Genomic DNA, 7,268 nt, shown 5'->3' on the forward strand with positions numbered 1-7,268 from the left:
TTTATCACGGCTGGGGGGACTCCAAACCATTGGGATCAAATATCTTCTATCACCTCCTTGAAAACATTAGCGTCTGTGTCATCATTGGCCTGTAGGCTGTGAGGATTATTCCTAAAGTATTCCTCTCTCTGTATAGTCCATCAATTGAATGCTATAGAACCATGGGATTTTAGGGCTAAGGTTACCTTGAAGGTCAAATAGTCCAACCCCTTTCCTTTATAGAGTTAAGAAATTGAAGCCTATAGTGAGTAGGTTATTTGTCCATGAGCATGGATAAAGATACAGAAATGAATGAGAAAGTAGGATCTCTGTCTACAGCAAGGGAACTCCACACTACACTTGCATTAGTCCTATGGTTTCCCTTATTATATCCTTAATACCTACCTACCTTATCAAACCTTGCTCAGATACTAGGGAATCTTCTGATATGATAGCTGAGTTGAAAAGATAATAGTCTTTAGTAAACCCTGACTAAACAGAATTTTAAATTACAGGAAACCTAAATTTGTCAAAATTATTTGTTTTTCTAAACATGTCATATTGCCAATCTAGTTTTCAAAACAAGCAAAAAATGATACTGGCTTTTATCCAAAATAGTAGTAGCTTTTATTCAAAAGAACAAGAAGTCTTTGGTGAAAATAAATTACAGCATTAGGAGATAACTGTAAGAATAGTGAATATGGACCCTCAGTGAAGGATATCTACTACAATTGGATTCATAACCAGTAAAGTTTATCAAATAAGTTTATAATGAAAAATTGCCCTGAGGACTGCTAAGAAAAAAATCAAGATCTTCAATTACATAGTTCTTGAAGGTATAGGTTAACGTGAAAGCTAAATGACTCAGCATGAATCATACAAGTAATGCTTTTTGGCAAATTATACTTCAGTGAGGACTTCTATATAAAAGTAACTCAAATTCTTCCCACTGGAATTTCACTGAACAGAGGTCAGAAGTAAAAGAAGAATGTGCTTTACTTGTGAAATGACACAAACATTTCTATTACAAAGAAGAGGAAGGTTAAGAATCTTTTTTGTTCTGAGATAGAGTAGAAAAGATTCAGAGAACCAAAGAGGAAGACTGGCCAATAAGCTGTTTCCCTCAATATGTTTCAAGGGATGAAAAGGCCTTTAGAGATATCTAGTCCAAACTTCCTCCAAATGAAGATAGAAGGAACATTCAGTCTTAGCTTAAATACTTTCCATTAAGGTGAATCTACTTCTTTATGAAGTAGCCTCTTCAATGTCTTAGCTATGAATTTATATCTTTTTCTATAGATTGAGTGAAAATCTGCATCCATGTATCTACTTCAAACATATACCTTACCTTTTTCTATAAATTTTAGGTTAAATTTTCAGAAGAATATTTTCAGCATTAAGGCCAATTTCCATTTATCTATAATAATGAAAGAAATTGACAGTATTCAACATTTACAGTCAGAAGGAGATACTTTTCATCATTACTTAATGATATACATCTGTATCCCCATTTTTATTTATTCTCTCTTCATTTCTAAAATTTTATGATTTTTATAGCTTTATAAGGCTAGGTTCTTAAAATAGCAGATGAAAATAGTATATTCATGTATAATCAAATTATGTCTATATTTTAATTGATATATTCATAGTGGAAAGAGCATTTTCATTGCTGGCATTGGTTTATATGAAGAATCCTGGAGAACTGTATGTCTTAAAACCACAAATTATTGCTTACCATCAACTATCAATTTTTTTAAATTTCATATTGAAAAATATTTGGTCTTGTGTGTTTGATTTTCAAATTACCTTACTATAAAATAATTAAATATTCTTAATGCTTAAAAATGTATATTATTTCAGAAGTTCCTCTAAATGGTACAATGCAAGGGCAGTTTACTGAATATCCTAGGCCACATGGATTTCTATGGAATTTCATCTTCAATCTTTGAAATATGCATAAAGAGGCAGAAAGTCATACAGGTGATATTTATGCTTTGATCAGTTTGGAACCTTTCTTTTCTTCCCATCACTGCCATTTTTTGAAATTAGAGGTCAACCACTTGAATATTAACACCTGGGTATTGGAGCAAGGACACATGCAAATGTTGGTAAGATCAAAAGCAATGTTCTCAAGTAAACTAGCTCAAGTCCATATCAGCCTATGAGCCTTTTCTTAGCCAGGTAGAAGAGAACTATCCTAACTCTGGCATATACTAGCCATTATGGCTCTAAAAATTTAAACTACATAATAATCCCCTGGATACTTGTTTAAAAAGCAAAATCCCTTACCTTTTCAGTGCTGACATCTTGGGGGTGAGACCTATGCAATCGTACAGGGTTTAATGTTCTGCTTCACCATCTTGAAATTCTCAATAATTTTATTTTTGAAGTATTTTTTTTAATTCCAATGTAGTTAACATACAGTGTTTTATATTAGTTTCAAGTATACAATATAGTGATTCAACAATTCCTTATATTACTCAGTGCTCATCAAGATACAGGTTATTTTAGTCCCCTTCACTAACTTTACCCATCTCCCACCCACCTTCCCTCTGGTAACCATATTTGTTTTCTATAGTTAAGAGTCTGTTTCTTGGTTTGTCTCCTTTTTTTTCCCATTTGTTAATTTGTTCTGTTTCTTAAAGTCCACATATGAGTGAAATCATATAGTATTTGTCTTTCTCTGACTGGCTTATTTCACTTAGTAGAAATAAGATCCATCCATGTTGTTGCAGATGACAAGATTTCAGTCTTTTTATGGCTGAACAATATTCCACTATATATATATACATATCATATCTTTTTTATTCATTTATCTATCAGTGGACACAGGCTATTTCCATATGTTGGCTATTGTAAAAGCTGTAATAAACTTAGGGATACATATACCCCTTCAATAGTATTTTTATATTCTTTGAGTAGATATCCAGTAGTATGATTACTGGATCATAGGGTAGCTCTATTTTGAAGTTTTTGAGGAACCTCCATACTGTCTTCCACAGTGGCTGAACCAAATTTGCATTCCCACCAACATGTTAGTTACTTCCTTCTATTGGCCAACCAGTTATGCTGAAAACAATGCATAAGAAGGAAAAGAAAAGGTAAGACAGCCCATGGTTTTTTTCCTTTCAGTCCTTTCTTACTCATTACTAAGCCTGAGGTAGGAAGTGTTGGTAGGATCTGTGTACATCAGAAAGTGAAATAGCTGTTAGTTTTGTGGAGCATTTCATTTTTCTGTAAGAGTGAAATACATAAGCATGTATAGACTAAAATTATGAATTGTGTTAATTCAGTAACTTCATGTACATGTTAAATGTTCTTTATGTTTGCATCTTAAACTGGAATTATACAGTATAAAAATGGATGTAAAATTTATGCTAATAATTTTAAATTTTCATTTTTCTTTACTTAGAGCAACATTAAATAGCAAACCACAAACATCATGACAAGGCAAAAAAGAAGGCCTATAGCACAAAGCAAAAGGCTTTATATTTTACAACTTAATGATGTATGTTCCTTCTTTTTAAACAAGGGCACCCACATGTTCATTCTGCACTAGGCACTGAAAATTACTGTTTCAATAGGTGTGGGGTGGGAACGGACATCTGCATCTTTAGCAAGCTGTGATGCTTGTAACACTCGTTACCTTTTAATTTAGGTTAAATTGAATTATATTAATTTTTACTTTTAAATTAAGACAAAATGCCTTGGAAATACTGTGGAAAAGATTCTGACCATTGCTAGGATAGTAGATGTTAAGGTGTTTTTTTAACAGGCCTACTAATTTTTAGAAAATGAATATTTAAATAAAATCAAAACCTGTGACCACATAAGTCACCTGTGTGAATGAGTTCTATATATGTTTTTCCCTTTACCTTATAAAAAAAGTGCACAAAACAAGAGATTTATTTAGTTTGGAGTTTTGCCAACTAATCTTTACAGAATAAAATCCCTAAAGACACATTCTTGACAAATGGGGTTGTATATAGTTATTCATAAATTCAGCGGCCCTACTTAAAAATGTCTGGGAAAGTGTTTTATACGTGAATGCTCCATGTATAAATGTATATACATTTATATGTATAATCATTGAATACTTATTGAAGATTACATATGAGCTTCAGTCCTGAGGAAAAGTGATCTGAGTAGTAAGAGAATGTTAGCTAGAAATGGCTCAAGTACTTCTGGTATTCCAGGCAAATTATCTGTGAACCGAGGAGGACTTCAACAATAGTTCATAATAACTGATTTGGAGCTGTTATAGTCAGGTAGGTTAAAATTTCTGTTTAAATATTGGCCTGGGGCTCCTGGGTGGCTCAGTCTGTTAGGTGTCTGACTTGATTTCGGCTCAGGTCATGATTTCAGGCACATGAAATTGAGCTCCTAGGGTTCCTCGCTCAGCAAGGAGTGTGCTTGAGATTCTCTCCCTCTCCCCCTGTCCCTCCCCACCCAATGCTTTCTCTCTTTCTCTCTCAAATAAGTAAATCTTTAAAAATAAAAAAGTAAAATAAATATTGGCCTATATATGGTTGATCAAGGCACATGAAAGCAAGTTTGAGCCCACAGGCATGCTCTCAGTTAATAGCCCCAAACTACCGACCTTAGTCAGTTTCAACAGTCCTGAGAAAACTGCTATTTTATTTGAGACTATATTCTTGGAAACATAACATGGAGCAAATGTGCCCTACCTTCATAAATCCTTAATTTCATAAGTTTCCTCTCTGGAACCAAGACTACAGTCTCTATGGTTATACTTTGATCAGTATAATGAACTAGTTCTAAAGTTATGATGTGATTTTGTGAAGTTACCTGACATCCTCAGGCTGTAGTTTCTTCTGTTTGCAGAGGGTGACTAAATTACATCACAGAGGGTTTTTGAGTAACAGTTTATGCAAAGTAGCATTTCCCATATCTCATGCTCCATTGTAATAACAAGCATTGGAGCTTAAAATTAAGAAATTGTGATTAGGAAAAGTTTCACATTCTGATAATTTAATATAAAAATTTTCTTATTATATGTCAACACAGGTTTTTGAAATAAGTATATATATATATAAACTTATATATGTATTTTTTTCTTAATTGACTGCCTCTAATATATATACATCCTTTATTTGTGCTAAAAATCTAGAAAGGATTTTAGAGCCAATTTGTTGAAAAAGTTTGACATAGCATTTTGTGAAGAGGATGGAAGATAAAGTTCATGGGGGGGAAAATTGGTCATGAATATCTGAGATGATCTGAAGTAATAAAAACATTGACGAATCCATTATTATGCTCCCCGTCCTGTGAAGGAGAGCTGGATAGTCATATAGAATGCTGTCTTACACCCACAATTCCATTACTTTTGAAAATGAAGGTACTGACCTTATCAACAAAATAGACATACACTTTTTTCTTCGTTTAGTAGGAATCAGATATTTAGGCTGTGATATTCAGGATATTTCAGAAAAAATAAGATATCACCAGTTCTCATTTATTCTCTTACCTCCTTGTAGATCACTACCTTGTATTCCAGCATGTAATCATGAGTATATGAGCTTACATGTTGCTTACAAGTCCCTGTCGACATACAGGTATATGCAAGGTATCCAGCTCAGATACTTCATTAAAAGAAAACTATGATTGTAAAAACACTTTCACTTCTGTCCTTTTAAAAAAAAGGTCTACAATGACAGTCAAAATAGACTAATGATTTAAATGATCTAATTATAGCTCAATTTGATATGCTCCCCTTGCAAATTGAATATCACCAACGTATCTTTGATTGTTATTTTTAAAGTTAGCAAGGATTTCTGATATAAGAAATGTTCTACGCACTTCCAAAACCTCATCTTAACCTCTGCTTTTCTTTTTGTCTTCTATTGTAAAAACCATTTTTGATCAAAGATGAGCTCTTTCAAAAACTCATATTTTCTTCTTCCAGTTTTTGTTGTGCCCCTTTACTTCATTTTATGAAAGAAAGGAATGAGAGAGGAAATCTTAAAGAGATGCTATTCACTGTTGACTTGTATACAGATATATCCAGCAAATAAAAGTCCAGAAACACCTTTTGTACACTAAAGAAACATACTGCTTTGAGTAAAAATGACATGCCAGATTTTTCTTATAAAATGAAACAGCTTGACAGCATTCAGTTTTCTCCCCCCTTTCATGACCCTGATAATTTTTCCAGGCACCATTTGACTCAGTTACTAAGTATATATTTACTCCGTACTACCTACAGCAAAGGAATATGGGTAATAATGTTGCAGATACATGAAGTACAAGACACTCTCACTTGCCCTTTCCCAGTTCTGCTGGCACTTGCTGACAGTTGTAAAAACTTGTTGTTGTCATAAGCAGAGACAACTGCAAAGGCACACAGGGAACAGATGTATGCTATAATAATAACAAGGTGCCACTTTAAAAAAATACTTTTCAGCTTAGGGCTACATTTAAACCTTCAGGTACAGTTCATGAAACTCATAATGTGGGAGAGTGAATACCTCTGGTTTCTTTGAGAGTCTCTAGGGGAAAAGACTCTGAGATATTGTTATCATTATCACCATCTTGCTAACTGAATCACAGTTAGTTCCTTGGTTATTACACCTAAGGGAGTGACTTATTACCCTCTAGGTTGAAATAAAGGGCAAAATGAGATTCTTCTATTGTTGGAAGGTGGAATACATTCAGGACACACAAAGGAAAAGGCATTCTATTCAATCTCAATCTTTTAAAAATAGAGAACTAAATTAATCTGAATATGCAATCCTCAGTTTGGCCATATAAAATAACTGAGCATAGGTTTCAACTAAAGTGAATGCAGATGGAAATCTCTGTACATTTAGATACATTCTTCCTTCTGAAATATATGTATGTCTGTTTTTATAGAATTGCAAAAACAAAACAAGCAAGATTTCATACAAAAGCAGAGCTGCACTTGAAAATGAAAGGATGTTAACGTGTCACCGACTGCACATTTTTTATCTCAGTTAAGGTGTAAAATTATAAGATGTTGTTGAAGTAATTCAGTCAAATAAAGGTAATATTGATGAAAACCACTTTCACTTTCATTGATTCATAAACATTGGAGTGTAAATGTGTAGACTTCTTTTCAAACTATATAGATAGAAATGAGTGTTATAACTTTAAATATCTGGAAAGGAAATATAAAATATATGTTACACTTGAATCTGAAATATAAAATGGTGACTGTTTTGATGATGAAAAATTTGAGCCCTATTTTGCTCAGGGATTGTACTTTTACGCCTTTTCCTAATGTGACTAATTTTGTTGCTTTCTATTAT

At 33.2% G+C, this 7,268-nt stretch overlaps 1 long non-coding RNA gene across 1 annotated transcript; it reads left to right on the top strand.

The window, feature by feature from the left end:
• The first annotated feature begins 2,980 nt into the window (after positions 1 to 2,980).
• On the top strand, positions 2,981 to 6,997 carry LOC113929937. The gene is made up of 3 exons (XR_003522363.1): positions 2,981 to 3,080; positions 4,176 to 4,247; positions 6,853 to 6,997. It is a non-coding gene; the product is annotated as an uncharacterized LOC113929937 (long non-coding RNA).
• Positions 6,998 to 7,268: the final 271 nt, after the last annotated feature.

Source organism: Zalophus californianus, chromosome 5, assembly GCF_009762305.2.
Source record: "Zalophus californianus isolate mZalCal1 chromosome 5, mZalCal1.pri.v2, whole genome shotgun sequence".
In the NCBI taxonomy this organism is placed as follows: domain Eukaryota; kingdom Metazoa; phylum Chordata; class Mammalia; order Carnivora; family Otariidae; genus Zalophus; species Zalophus californianus.